The 14376-nt window shown below is 41.9% G+C and overlaps 1 long non-coding RNA gene across 1 annotated transcript; it reads left to right on the top strand.

Moving 5' to 3' along the window:
- Positions 1-94: 94 nt before the first annotated feature.
- Positions 95-13086, top strand: LOC138739180 (uncharacterized). Its single transcript, XR_011342070.1, has 2 exons — positions 95-528; positions 12708-13086. It is a non-coding gene; the product is annotated as an uncharacterized lncRNA (long non-coding RNA).
- The last annotated feature ends 1290 nt before the right edge of the window (positions 13087-14376 follow it).

Raw genomic sequence — 14376 nt, 5'->3', positions numbered from 1 at the left:
TCTTCATTGTTCATTTACCCCTGCTATATCCATAGCGACCGGGAGTCATCCTTTATGAGCAAGGAGCTGCGCCATTGCCTATTGGCCAAGGGCAGAGCCATGAGCAGAATCACGGGCTATAACCCCTGGAGAAACAGACAAATTGAGAGGGAAAATGCCACTGTTTGGAGGGCAGTTCTCTTAGCTCCTAAATCAAGAGGGCTACCCACCTTTTAGTGGCAAGACACCTTCCCTGACGTGCTCCATGCCACCAGGTGTCTTCTCTGTACATGCATGAATGCCACACCACATGAAAGGCTCTTTTTCTTCCCCAGGAAGTTGGCATCCAGAACCACACTACCATCCTGACTGACAAACCCTTGGCCTGTGCTGCTCTGAAGGCACATCAGACACTACAAAACTGAGCCTCTGATTGAGAACACCACCTCCTCCTCGCCAACCCCCAATACGGCTACGTGGAGTATCAGGATGGTCGACAGGACACAGTCTCCATCTGGGATCTGGCACATGAAGGAAACCCCTCCCCAGGTAACCTTGACCAGCCAGCCCCACCTGATTTCACACCCCAAACTCCAACTAACCCAAACAGCACCACAGTACCAACACCCCCTCAGCCACAGGAAGCACCACCTGTTGCACAAGAAACTGCCCGAGAACAGACAACTGTTTAAAAAGGAGGGTGATGCCACCACTATGTATATAGATGTACTTTATATACTGTATATAGGTTCACCCCCTGAACCTATGACTCCTCCCTCCCAAATATCCCCATAAAGGCTGTTACACCCAAACCACTCACTCAGTACCTGCCTTGGAACTGGGCCAGCAACATGCTGGCACTTTAAGGTGATTAAAGGCTATTAATGATGACTTTCTGTCTGATTCTGGTTGATTGGTAGGACAGATACTTGTGACCTGCTGTTGTGGAGAGGCCAGATTTTTACAGTTTTCCGCAGTAGTTTTATATGGCAAGCATGTTGTGATAATCTTTGGTTGTGTCAGTTCTCTGTATTTTGGAAATGCCTTCCTCATACTTTCTTCTCAAATGGCACAGACCCTTCTCTCCTTAAATCATTTGTCATAAAGTGTGCTGACATTTCAGATTTTGACCCTGATTTTTAAATCACTGATGTTTGAGGGTACCAACTCACCAGGCTTTTGATCTCTCATGTTGAATTTGTGCCTTTCCATTGTGACATTTCTCTGAGGGTTGCACATTTCTCTAAATTTACACTTGAAACATTCAGGGTCCTCTCTCAACTCAGCCAGGTTGGTAATAAGGTTCCCATCACACACTTCACCTGCATCACAAATGACCTCTCCCTTTCAATGGCTTCTGGGCCTGCCAAATGTAACAGAACATACACTCTGGTACAGGCAGGCTTCTCACTATGTACTGCTGCTATGAATATGTTGTTTCCCTGTTCAAAGATACGCCAGTTTTCTGCCACATTTTAATCAATCACGAATGGGTCAGACTGCCTGAATGTGCCCAACATTATGATGACCATGGTAAATGTGATAGTGGTTACTCACTGCAATCAATTTGCGATTGGAAGATACAGAACACACAGAACTGAAATTCCATTTCCTCCCCCCAATCTTCAGCTATAAAGAGTGCAAATACACCAAAAATACAGTTTAATCACACTCCAATCCTCATCTTGGATTTTGGGGTTCAGGGAGAATCTGATTTTCATTTTGTATGATCACTAGAAGCCTCAAAGCAAAGGCATTCTTCTTGATGTTCACTTTACAACTGGTTCAGATTCAATTTGGGGAAATTGGTTGTAAGGTTTCAAAAGACCAGATTTTCCACATTTATAATGAATCTGTGAAACCTACCAACACTGAGAAACATCAATAGTTCAATGCAAACTGACAGTGTTCTCCAGAAAAATTAAAGCAACTCACCCTTAGAATAAAGAGAAATCTTCCATGTTGGCACATATAGAAAACATATGAACCCAAAAAAGACAGCACAAGGAACACCATAAATCGCCATTGACAGTGGTCGAAATCTTCACAGCTACTTTTGTTAATACTCTTTCATCTGTATACAGCTGTAAACCTGTCAACATGTGAAGGTACAGCACTTGAGTGCAAATATATGGAGTTATTTATTTTCAGTTTGTTTGTGTTCAACATTACAAAGACATGATTACTTGGCTGGTTCCATAGACATATACTCTTTCAAAGCCTTAACTAATAAAGATTGATTTACATCTGAATCTACAAATATGAGAGTCCACAAACCATACATACAGCATAATGGATTTTTTTTTCTGAAACAGAGAGCAACATCCTCTGACCTTAAATAAACTTTGAGGCAATTAAGTGCTGTTTGAGCTCCCAAATTTGTTACCATCCCAAATCCTTAATTAGTCAGAAACAATTAACCAATCATAAGAACATAAGAAATAGGAGCAGGAGTAGGCAATTCAGCCCATCGTTCCTGCTCTGCCATTCAATAGGATCATGGCTGATCTGATCATTGACTCAACTCCACCTACCTGTTTATTCCCTAATTCCCTTTTTTATGTAAAAATCTATCTAACTGAACCTTAGATATATTTAATGAAGTCACCTCAACTGCTTCCCTGGTAGAGAATTCCACAGATTCACTACTCTCTGAGAAAAACATCTTCATCTCCCTCTTAAATTTTTTCTTCATCTCCCTCTTAAATTTACTCCCCTGAATCTTGACACTGTGCCCCCCTAGTTCTGGTCTCATCCACCAGTGAAAACAATTTTCTTGTCTGCATCTTATCTACCCATTTCATAATTTTAAATGTTTTTATAAGATCTCCACTCATTCTTCTGAATTCGAGTGAGTATAATCCCAGATGATTTAGTCTCTTCTTGTAGGTCAACCCCTTCACCTCTGCGATCAACCTGGTGAACCTCCTCTGGACTGCCTCCAAAGCCAATATATCCTTCCTCAATTATGGAGACCAGAACTGCCCACAATACTCCATGTGTGGTCTCAGCAGTACCTTGTACAGTTACAGGATGAACTCTCTGCTCTCGAATTCAATTCCTCTAGCGATGAAGGCCAACATTTCATTTGCCTTCTTAATAACCTGTTGTACCTGCAACCCAACTTTTTGCAATTCATGTACAAGCACTCCCAAGTCTTTCTGCACTATAGCATGCTGCAGTTTTTTACCATTTAAATAATAATCTGCTCTTCTATTTTTCCTGCCAAAGTGGATGACCTCACATTTACTAACATTGTACTGCATCTACCAGACCTTTGCCCATTCATCTAACTTAACTCTCTCCTTCTGCTTCCTCTCCAAATTCTCTGTACAATTTGCTTTTCCATTCAATGTAATATCATCCACAAACTTGGCTACATTACACTCTGTCCCCTCTTCCAAATCATCATTGTAAATGGTGAACAGCTGCAGGGCAATCACAGACCCCTGTGGCACCCCACTTACCACTGCCTGCCAATCAGAAAAACACCCATTTATCCTAACTCTTTGAAAGTCAGGAATAGGAGCCTCAATTTTCCATTTACTCTGGACTTTCACATCCATTAAGGTATTCTCGAACACAAGGTCAATCAGGAAATTACACATCATCATGAACTGTTCAGCATATCGGGTGATTAAGTTATCAAAATGAAAAAATAATAAGGATATTTCTTTTTTTAAAAAGCATTCTTAATATATTTTAGTAATCATAAATCTGATTATCTTTTTTAAAAATATTGTTATTGCATTTAACACAAACCCTTTATACAAGGTATACTAATGATAACATAAATCAAATCATATCATATTTATATGTCACCTATCAATTGTAACTTAGAAGCATGACCATAATTATTACATAACATATTTCATTCAGGACATCAAATTTTATAATTATAATAATTAAACAATTAATTCATAACTTGTTATATGACCAAAAATAATATCAAATACAAAATAATTACAAACAATATACAAAATTACCTTATATAATATTTTTTAATACTTCTTTGACGTGTCATGTTCTCTCAAATGATCCATGATCTGTAGTTAAACACCACCAACCCCCCCTCCCCAGCCACCTTTACTTGTTTGTCTTAATAATAATAAAAAGAAAAAAAAAATGTTTATTCATTGTGACACAGATTCTCAAAGCAGTTACTTTCAGCTTTACTTTATCATTATTCTTGGCTGCAAGATTTAGCTTTGGTCATGACAATTGTTATGTACATTGTTATGTACAATGAGCATAAGCCAGAAAATTCTTAATTGCAGCCAAACAAGTTATGGTGGGCTCACCAACTACAGTAATGTCCATTAAATGATCCCAGTCAGGAAAGAGATATTAAAAAGAATGGACTCCATTGGGGACCCAGTTAAGGACTCTTCCTTGTGCACTTTATTGTTCTTTTTTAAAAATTTTCTCTGTATTGCACTGCCAGTTTGTTTATATTCATTTTATGATTATAGTTCTTGATTTGTTTACACGTTTTTGCTGTGTACAATAGTATTTTGCACTACCAATAAGTGGTAATTCTGCTGTGCCTGCAGGAAAAAAAATCTCAGGGTTGTGTGTGATGTCATATATGTGATCGGACAATTAAACTGAAATCTGGATAGATAAATAAATATTCACAGTTGGTACAAGAAAAAAAAAGATGTTTCATGATGCAGACATACCTTTATTGGCGATCTTGGACTAGTTTATGGTTAAAGTAATAAAGGGAAATTCAAGAGCCTGATATTTGTTGGATTAAAAAATCACTTCCTGAACCTAGAGGTGCTGAACTTTAGGCTACTGTACCTTCTTCCCAAGAATTGTGACAAAAGATAGTTTTTTGACTAGTGTGATGGGGGTCTTTTATGATACTGGATGCCTGCTGTGTCTACATACCTTTAATGGATTGGAGGTCAGAGTCTGTGATGGACTTGGCTATGTTTGTTATTTACTGTAACCTTCTGAATTCCTGTGCACTTGAATTACCCAAACAGGCTGTGATGTATCAGGTCAGTATACTCTGTCAGTACACTTGTAGAGGTTTAATCGAGTATTCAACAGCATACCAGATCCTCAAACTTCTTGAAACATCGAGATGTTAGTGCACTTTCTTGATGGTTGACATAATGTGCTGGCTCGACGAGAGTCCTCTGATTATATAGACTCCCAAGAACTTGAAGGTAATAACCATTTTCCCACCTTCTTCCCATCAATGAAGACAGGTGCATAGGCCGACAACTCCCCTTCTAAAAATCGATGTCAAATTTCATGGTCTTGTTGAAAATGGGAGTCCGATAGTTGTTCTGGCACCACCCAACCAGATTTTAAATCTTCACCCTTTGTTCTGTCTCATCATTTCCCATTATTTGGCCAAAAATAGTGAAATTGTCGGCAACTTTACAGACTGCACTGGAACCAAACTTTCGTCCGCAATCATGAGTGTGTAGGGAATAGAGATGAGAACTAAGCATGCAGCCTTCAGGTCCTCCTGTGTTGATTGTCAGTGAGAAGGAGGTGACATAATAAACAGATAAAATGAGTAGTGTCAGTTAATGCACTGACAGGATCAGAATGTTTAATGGAAAACATTGAAATCAGTCCATGGATTATTTCAAAAAAACATTATAAACTAGCACTGTAAACACCACACCCACTCCTTTTGTTACTGAGGGCTCCAATATTTCATGCTGTTGGTGAACTAAATTTTATTGACACAGATAAATAAAACTAATGAAACTGCAGGGTCATCAAACAGCACAAAATCACTTTAAGGGTTCCTGACTCCAATGATGCGAATTCAAGTGAATTGGTCAATAATGCAGATTCAATTAAACATAGGAGAGATTAAATTTAAAAAAAACTCCAGAAGCTGGAAATCAGAAATAAAAACAGAAAATGCTGGGAATGTAACCAACCTAAAATGTCAACTCTGTTTCTTGTTCCAGGAATGTTACCTACCCTGTCAAGTATTTCCAGTATTTTCTGTTTATTTTAAATTTTAAATTAAATTTAACATACAGCATGCTAACATTTGGCCCACGAGCCCATGCCGCCCAATTATACCCAATTAACTAACAACCCCCAGTACATTTTGAATGGTGGAAGGAAACTGGAGCTCCAGTGGAAAATCCATAACCCACACAGACATGGGGAGAATGTACTAGCTCCTTACAGACTGCACGGGATTCAAACTCTGGTTCTGATCTCTGGCGCTGTAATAGTGTTATGCTAACCACTACACCAACCGTGCCACCCTTCATTTCAGAGAAGGTGAATCATGAGATATTGGGTCAGGTTTCTTTCGGTACAGATGTCCCAACTACCTCTTAACCAGCCCCAATCATTTAAAGATTGGAACCTATTCAAATGTTGAGAAATTCACCGGATTTGTATGTTTAAAGAAATGTAGCCAATAGTTGTTCAATGTGCAAAGTTTAAGATATTTAATCTGAAATTAAAACACTGATGGCAAGGATTAATAATGCCAAATTAAATGGTTCATTTTTTTTTCAAATTGCCAGGAATTATGCACTGACTTGTGTTGGAATTAGCAAGTTAAAAAGTTAAAAAGATTTTACTGAGTTAAAAAAAGACCCTGAAGTTTCTAATAAGATCCCATTATCTCTGATTTTAGCCTGCAAGGTTCTCTCCCCTTTCCTTTCCAGATCGTCTTAAGCAGGGTTGTTCTGGAAATGAAAAGAAAGGAGCAAGCCCCTTCTGCCTCAGGCACCTTTGCTGTGCATTAAGTGAAATAGCCCAATAAGAGACTGTCAGTCAACACCAGATGTAAACAGCAGCCATCAATCCACATGCTTTTCTGTTATTTCCTTGTGTGTTCATTGGGAAGAAATTCTAAATGAGTTGGTGGGATTAAAATAGGCCAAACAGTACCAGCAGTCCAGGCCTCATTAGCAGAGCGGCAAGTGAGATTTTTAAAACTCATCACATTCCCATTTGCCCAAAAGATGCTGGAAGATAAAACTACATATTTGCATACTAATTTCAAGTTCAAGTTTATTATCAACTGACTGTACATATACAAGCAGACACAACAGTGGTTCTCTGGACCTCAGTACACACATGATACACAACACATAATATGCACAGATACACAAATATATAATATTAAATAAATACATAGAAATATTCTAGAATAATTTACTCATTTATAAGGCACACAAGATTGTAGGAAACCTTTCATCAAAATTCAAAATTCAAAGTTCAGATTTATTGTCAGAGTATGCACATGGCATCACATACAACCCCAAGATTCTTTTTCCTGTGAACCAGGTTGTATTTCTACCTATTGTTAGTGCAAACAAAAAACTGTACTTTAGTAAAAATGAAAGAGAGATGTGTAAACCATAAAAAAGTGAAAACAAATTGACTGTGCAGTACAGAAAATCAATATTGATTAATAAATAATATGCAAAGTAAGAGCCTTAAATGAACCTTGATTGAGTTTGTTGTTTCAGCATCTAAACCTCATAGCCTCAGAAAAGAAGCTATTTCCCAGCATGGCAGTACTGACTTGAAGCTCCTGCACCTCCTTCCTGATGGTCAAAGATACTGTGTGATGGATGGTAGGCATTGTCAACAATTTTTTTAGCCCTATTTATGCAACATCCTCTGTAAATGTCATCAATAGAGGAAAGGAAGACTCCAGTGATCTTCTCGACTGTTTTTATGATCCTCTATTTTGGTCTCTGGGCCAATATCATATGATATTGGCTTGCAGCGTTTGGACTACGCGGGTGTAGAAAAGAGTGACATGCACACTAAAGCCTTGAAGTTAAGATTGGTTTATTGCACTGGGCATCACGCTGATATGGGCCCTAGGCACTGACGTCAGTGCCCCTCATCATCAGAGCGCTGGCCTAGGATTGGACAGCGCTCCCACCACAGTTCTCTGTCTTCACTCCCAGGTCCACATTGTCACTGCAATCGTCAGCCATTTTGTGGGCCGGTCCGTGTCTCCATGCATGGGGCGCTACATGACACCCCCTCCTCCAGAACCAGCAATCGGGCCATTGTCTGCTGTCTTTAGCATCATGGGGTAGGAATGGAGATTGGCTGGTCATAGTCCAGATACGCTGATTTCACTGGTAGAAGACTCCTCCTTACCACCGATATTGAGGATGAAAGTGGAACCATTGTCCCTGATGACCCTGTAGGGCCCCTCATAGGGCCCCTTTGCACAAACACATACTGACAAGTCCTTCAGTCCCTGGGAATGTTATGTTTGGGCTGGTTGCATGTGGTGAGGGTTGTGGCGGGACCAGGGATCCCAGTTTTCATTACAAATTCTCAAGGGTAACCATGGGATCTTCCAGGCATTTGTCGGGGGCTAGGAACTCTACTGGAATGATTAAGCATGGGCCATAGACCATCTCCACCACCGCGGTGTTGGGGTTTTCCTTCAGCGTGGTGTGAATTCTCAGCAGTACCTAAAGCAGTTCGTCCACCCAGCTGGGACCCTTGTGCCGGGCCAACAAGGCTGCCTTCAGATGCCTGTGAAACCACTCCACCAACCCATTGGACTGAGGGTGGTATGCCATGGTGTGGTGGAGCTGTGACCCCAGGAAGTCATCCAGTGCCACCCAGACCAAAGAGGTAAATTGTGCCCCTCATTCGAGGTAAGGCGTTCTGGCACCCCAAATCTGGACAACCATGTGTCAATTAGTGCCCTGGTGTTTGTTCCTGGGGTGGCATCAGCCAGCAGGAATGCCTCAGGCCACCTCATGGAGCGGTCAACCATGGTCAATGGGTATCTCTCCCACAAGAAACTGGTAGAGGCTCCAATATATCAATATGCATGTGATGCCCTTGTGTGAGTGCACTTTTGAGGACTGGCAATTCATGCATGTCTTGGCCCACTGGCTGACCTGCTTACGGAGGCCATGCCAAACAAACCTGTTTGCCGCCATCTTGACCGATTGTATATGGCATTGAAAACCTGGCACCTCAATGCAACCAGGACAATAAGGCGGGTGCTGCAGGTGGTGACGTTGCACAGTAGTGTCAGGTTACCTGGGCCAACGGGGATGTTTTACACCCAGAGACCAGAGAAAGCTGTCCTATACATGGGGAATCTCAGGGTCCTGCTGCTGTGCTTTAGCGAGCGCCATGCAGTTAACCCCCTAGGACAGGACATGTACCGCGATGTGCTGTATGTCCATCCCAAATTTGGACATGTAGGATAAGAGTTTCTATTGTCGGACTGACCATGAGTCCGACACCTCATGGAAGGCTTGTGATTGGTGAAGATCTTGAATTGCCAACTCTCCAAAAAGTAATGGAAATGTCTTATTGCCAATAGCTCTCAGTCAAAAGTACTGTATTTAAGCTCTGTGTGGAGGTGGGGGTGGGGGTGGAGGTACCTGCTGAAAAAGGTCAGGTTTGCAATTCCCCTTCAATAAGCTGTTCCATTACGCCTCCTACCGCTTTGCTGGAGGTGTCGACTGTCAGAGCAGTGGATGCCTCCAGACTGGGGTTCACAAGGAGGGTGGCGTTGGCCAGCACATCTTTGGTGTCTGGAACACCCTTGAAGACTCATCATCCCAGGAAATGTCATTTGACTTTCGCTTCATTAACAGAAAGAGCAGGTGTGTGATGTGGGCTGCTGCCAGTATGAATCTGTGGTAAAGTTTTATCATACAGGCAAATTCCTGTAGCCCTTTTACTATATGTGGCTTGGTGAAGTGTTGGACTGCCTCAACCTTTTCTGGGAGGGGTGTGTTTTCCCATGTTTGTTTATTTTGTTCGCCAGGAAGTCCATAGTGTCCTGGTTGAATTGGAACTTTGCGGGGTTAATTGTCAACCGAAATTCACTCAACTTGGTGCACAGTTTTCTCAGGTGGGTGACGTGGTCTTTGCAGCTGCAGCTAGCAATGAGGATATCATCCAAATAGATGAATGCAAATGGGAGGTCTATCAGCCGCTGGAAAGTTTGTGCCTTGTTTTTCAGACCAAAGGGCATGCGGAGGAATTCAAACAAGCCTTAGGGATGTCCTGGAAGTTAACTGGGATTTTTTGGTGGTGCCTCCGGATGAGTTCCACCTTTGAAAACACCTGTGTCCTGCGCAATTTGGTGGCAAAGTCTTGGATGTGGGCCACGGGATATCTGTCGAGCATGGTGGTCTCATTGAGGTGGTGGTAGTCACTACGGGGCCTCCAGCCCCCACTGATTTTGGAGGGGGAAGAGCCAGAGATTGTCGAAGCACCGCACAATCCCCAGCACCTCCATTTCCTTAAACTCCTCCTTCAGTAAGCTGAGTTTTTGGGAGGGAGTTGGCATGCCCTGGCATGGAGTGGGGAGTGGTACTTTTCCCCATGTTTTGGCTTGGCGGCAGAGAACTGTGGAGACACTATTGAGAGGAGCTCCAACAGGATGCGGGAGAATTTGTTGTCTGAAAGTGTTATAAAGTCAAGGTGGGTGGTGGGTAGCTTGGCTTCCCCAGAGGTAGAGTCTGAAAAGTTCTGGTGTGCACCAAGCGCTGTCCCTTGAGGTCCATAAGCAGGCAGTGCGCATGAAGGAAGTCCGCCCCCAGGAGCCCCCAGGAGCTAGAGACAAAGACAGATACAGGCAAGGGAGTGCAGGCCATTACAATCTACAAAGCAAGTGCAAGCACTACCCAATGGCTGAACACATTCTCTGCTCACTTTGAGAAGAAGAACCAAACAATGCCTACTAGAATCTCTGAAAAGGCTGAGGACCCTGTGATATCCGTCTTTGAGAGCAATATCAGAACATCGTTCAAGAGGGTTATCCCTTGCGAGGTGTCAGACCCTGACAGTATGCCTGGCAGGATACTGAAAATCTGAGCCAACCAACTTGTCGGAGTGTTCATGACATTTGCAGTCTCTCATTGCTGCAGTCAGAGGTTCCCGTCAGCTTCAAAAGGGCATCAATCATCCTGGCACCCAAGAAGAGCAGAGTGAACTACCTCAATGTCTACGGCCCAGTTGCGCTAACTTCTATTTTGATGAAATGCTTTGAGAGGCTGGTCATGGTAAGAATTAACACATATCTAAGCAAAGATCTGGACCCACTGTAATTCGCCTGTCATCACAATCGCTCCATAGCAGAGGCAATATCGCTGGCTCTCCACTTATCTCTGGATCACCTCAAAAACAGCAATTCATACATACGGCTGCTCTTCACTAATTACAGCTTGGCCTCCAATATCATTATTCCCTCAGTACTGGTCAAGAAGTTACAAACTCCAGGCCTCTGTATGCACCTCTGCAACTGGATCCTTGACTTTCTCATCAGAAGACCATAGCCAGTACAAATTGGATACAATGTCTCCTCCTCACTGATTATCAACTCAGGCACACCCCAAGGAGACATGCTTAGCCCATTGCACTACTCATTATACACTCGTGACTGTGTGCCAGGCAGCTGTGTACAAGTTTGCAAATGACACTACAATTGTCGGCAGAATCATAAACGGCAATGAGGAAGCATACAGGAGGGAGATAGATTAACTCACTGAATGGTGTAATAACAGCCTTGCGCTCAACGTCAGCAAAACCAAGGAAATGATTATGAATGGCAGGAGAAAGTCAAGGAAACGTGACCCAGTCCCCATCGAGGGCTCAGTAGTGGAGAGGCTCAAGAAATTCAGATTCCTGGGTGTCAACATCTTCGAGGATCTGTTCTAAAACCTCGTGTGCTAATCACTATGGTAAACATGCCACCATAATTCTACAACAAATTGTAAACATCTATGATGTGACAAACATTTTTAGAGTGTTGATTACACAGAAAGATGAAGTGAGTGAATGTGAATCATAAACTCAGACCATGTTCCTAGATCATGTTTTGTTGGATGAGAATTCTAAATTTCCAAGATGTTTCAAAGATTGTAAAGATGACGTTCTTTTCTGACAAAGCTTTCTAAGGATTAAACATCATGAAAAATAAAGGCAGAATCTTAGTATGTCGCACTCAATGTATCTCAGTGATGTGTGGTTGACATATAGATATTAAGGAATATTTCATCCTCAGCTGCCCTATGTTTGTACACTTCCTTTGGCATTGTTCTAGGGTCCATGTTGCATTTGCTACATTCATCAATGACCATTATTAAGAAATCAACTCAAAAGGAACTTTGCACTGTAGAAAACCTGCTGAATGTCCTGTTTCCTGTAATTGATTTATGGGGAAAAATGGAGAACATATTCCCGCTTCTAACCCCTTCTGTTAATGACTTTAATGTGCTTTCTGTATGGCAACACTGAGTTAATATATGGACCATGCTCCTTTTAAAATTTCCACAGGTACACAGCTTTGATAATCTTGAGATACAGAAGAGATGCAGATGCTTGTATCTGGAGTAACACTGAATCTACTCAAGGAATTTAGCAACTGAGTTCCTCCAGTAGATGGTTCTTGTATATTGTCTGCAAAACACTTTCCTGTTTCAGGTTAATAGCTAGTTTTAGCATGATGCAATGGAGATTGTAGCTTCAAACCTGCTTTGTTACTCACATCACTCTACCAAGCAGCTTCTCACTTGCAGAAGGAAGGAAGGAAGGAAAATGTCCAATGTAAAGTGAAGGGAGAAAGGGAGAAACTTTTGTCTAAGAAATCAAGAAGTAGACTATTGAATACTCATGATTGCGATTGGTAAGGCTGGGGCTGGAGGTGGCGGGGGGTGGGGAGGGGGGAACTAGGCAGCATGAATGATGACCTTATGAGCTAAATTACTTTGGCCTTTCAGGGATTGCAAATATACAAACATGCCCAGGAAGACGAGAACAAAGCTGGCCAGATGAGGTGGAAACAGCATGTGAATGTTTCAGTTGACAGTGGCATCAATCCTGCTTCTGATCCTTCATGTTAAAATCAATGGGTTCTTGAAATTAATATGGAAGGAGCTGGACAGTTGGAACTCAAGAGTACCACCAGCCTACTGCAGGGGGTGACCTATGTACCTGAAGGAAGACCACCTAAAGAGCTGACTCCACCTGGCCGGCTGTCAATCAGCCAACCTGAATATAGACCTGAGCTGGCCCCTCCTGAGCCAGTCACACGGGGAACCATCAAGGCTTGAACTGAAGTTCAGACTTTTACTGGAGTAAAGCCTGTCGTACAGTCTTTTCTGAGTTTGTGCTTGTTTGCTGCTACCTCAGGACATCACAATAACTTATGTCAATATGAAATATGATTTTTAAAAGAAAAGCAATCCAATAAAATTGCATTAATTACAATTATATTAAGTTAAATTTAAACATGTTGTGTATAAATTTTCCTTGATTTTTTTTAGTTACAAATTCTGGAATGATTACTAATCTCTTATTTTAAGAGATTCTTCAAGTAAGGGGAGAAGTTCATCATTGTCTCACTAATTGAGACTAGAGAAAGCTCAATGAATTCTCAGAGCTAAACTGGCTAAAACAAGGTCGTAAATTATGAAGGAGAGTGTTTCTACATCCAATCATCCCAAAAGATGGGAATTTACTGATGAGTGACTGACCAGACATGAGAATCTGTAGATCAAATTTCATAAAATTTGGATTTCCAAACAATTTGATTGATGTAAAAGCACAAAGTTGGGGAAAGTTAGCAGGTCAGGCAGAGTACTTTATATAGCAAAGATAAAGATACATAACCACTGTTTCAGGCTTGGGCTCGACATCAAGGTATGAGCAAAATATAGGCAGGTGACCAAACAAAATGGTGGTGGGAGGGGAAAGGGAGGGAAGTGGTCCTACAGGCAGGAGGCAATAGGTGGTAAAGGAGGGAGGGTACACCACAAAATAGGAAGAGGGGATTGCCTCTGTGAATAGAGAGGGAAGGGGGTAGAGAGCTGGAGGAAAGGGGACAGAGGGATGGGGAAGAGAGGGAGAATACGGAGTGGGCTAGCAGAAACCAAAGAAGTCTTCATTAATGCTATCTATTTGGATAGGGTGCAGATGGAATATTATGTGTTATTCCTCTAGTTTATGTCTGGCTTTGGTTTGGCAGTGCAGAATACCATGGATAGATATGTCAGCATAGGAGTGGGACACAGAACTGAAATTGTTGGCTAATGGAAGATCCCTGTCATTGGTACAGACAAAGTGAACATGCTCAGCGAAGCTATGTAGAGAAGGTCACAATGGTAGCACCGGATTAAATAGATGAGTCCTGCAGATTTACAAGTAAGGACTGTTTGGAGCCTTGAGTAGTTGTGAGGAAGGAAGTGTGGACACAGTGAGGCACTTCCTTTGGACACAAGGAAAGATGCCAAGGGGGAAATTGATGGTAAGGGGTGAGTGGACAAAGGCATCACAGAAGGAATGGTCCCTAGAGAAGATGGAGAAGTAAGGAGAGGGGAAGATGTGTCTGGTGATGGGATCATGGTGCAGGTAACAGAAATTGCTAATGCAGAGGTTGGTGGGATAGTA

This window comes from Narcine bancroftii, chromosome 7 (genome assembly GCF_036971445.1).
Source record: "Narcine bancroftii isolate sNarBan1 chromosome 7, sNarBan1.hap1, whole genome shotgun sequence".
Taxonomy (NCBI): domain Eukaryota; kingdom Metazoa; phylum Chordata; class Chondrichthyes; order Torpediniformes; family Narcinidae; genus Narcine; species Narcine bancroftii.
The sequence above is the reverse complement of the archived record's forward strand: the minus strand, read 5'-3'. Positions and strand labels throughout refer to the sequence as shown.